Below are 1,182 nucleotides of genomic sequence, written 5' to 3'. Positions count from 1 at the left end.
TCGATTTGGCAATTCAGAAGGCTAAAGGGACTCATTCTGAAATTTTTGCTTTGGGGCTCCCACTTAATGTTCCACTCTGCAAAGCGGTGTTCAGTTCCATTGAAATTCTTCACCAAGTCAACACAAATTTCAATGTGGAAATGAGTGTGTGGAGACATTTCTGATGTATTATTATTATTATTATTTTGCTCTTGGCTGAAAACACAGTCAGACCTTTGTGCAGAATGTGGATTCTGAAAGACCATTGAATGCCGGTTGGGAGAATCTTTAAGGCATCTCAGGGGAACAGTTAGCACAAATACAGCACATGCCAACTTGCCTTGAGGCTGGGAAGGCTGAAGCTTTCTCTGTAGCACCCCCACTCTTCCTACATACTAACCCTGAGAGGATCTGGAAGGCACATCCCGTTGGCTGGTACAGGAGGCTTATTCCATTCATCCATCGAACAAATATTTGTTGAGCGTCTGCTAGTGCCAAACCTATTCTAGGTGCCAAGGATATAGCAGTGAACAAAAATAGGCAACAATCCTTCCTGACATAGAATTCCCTTTTCCTCAGGTTGGTTGAATATTGGTATTTTGTTCTCTCTGACTGTATGTGTGTGTGAATTATGTAAATATATCTTAGATTTTATATATAGATCTTAGATTTCTTAGATTGATATAAAATAACATGTAATAAAATTTAAATATATTGACATATTGTATTAGTCTGTAATCACGCTGCTAATAAAGACATACCTGAGACTGGATAATTTATAAAGGAAAGATGTTTAATTGACTCACAGTTCCACATGGCTGGGGAGGCCTCACAATCATGGCAGAAGGTGAGTGAGCAACAAAATCACATCTTATGTGGCAGCAGGCAACAGGGCGCGTGCAGGGAAACTCCCCTTTACAAAACCAGTAGATCTCCTGAGACTTATTCACTATCACGAGAACAGCATGGGAAAAACCTGCCTTCATGATTCCATTACTTCCCATCAGGTCCCTCCCAAGACATGTAGGGATTATTACAATTCAATGTGAGATTTGGGTGGAGACACAGAGCCAAACCTTATCACATATAAATAATATATGAATAAAAATATATAATTATACATTCTTAGATTGTGTGTTCCAAGAAGGCAGGGGTTGGATTCATCCAATTATCTTTGTACAAGCCCAGAATGATACCATTCAT

Source organism: Mandrillus leucophaeus, unplaced genomic scaffold (genome assembly GCF_000951045.1).
Source record: "Mandrillus leucophaeus isolate KB7577 unplaced genomic scaffold, Mleu.le_1.0 Scaffold172, whole genome shotgun sequence".
Taxonomy (NCBI): domain Eukaryota; kingdom Metazoa; phylum Chordata; class Mammalia; order Primates; family Cercopithecidae; genus Mandrillus; species Mandrillus leucophaeus.
Note: the sequence above shows the minus strand (reverse complement) of the source record.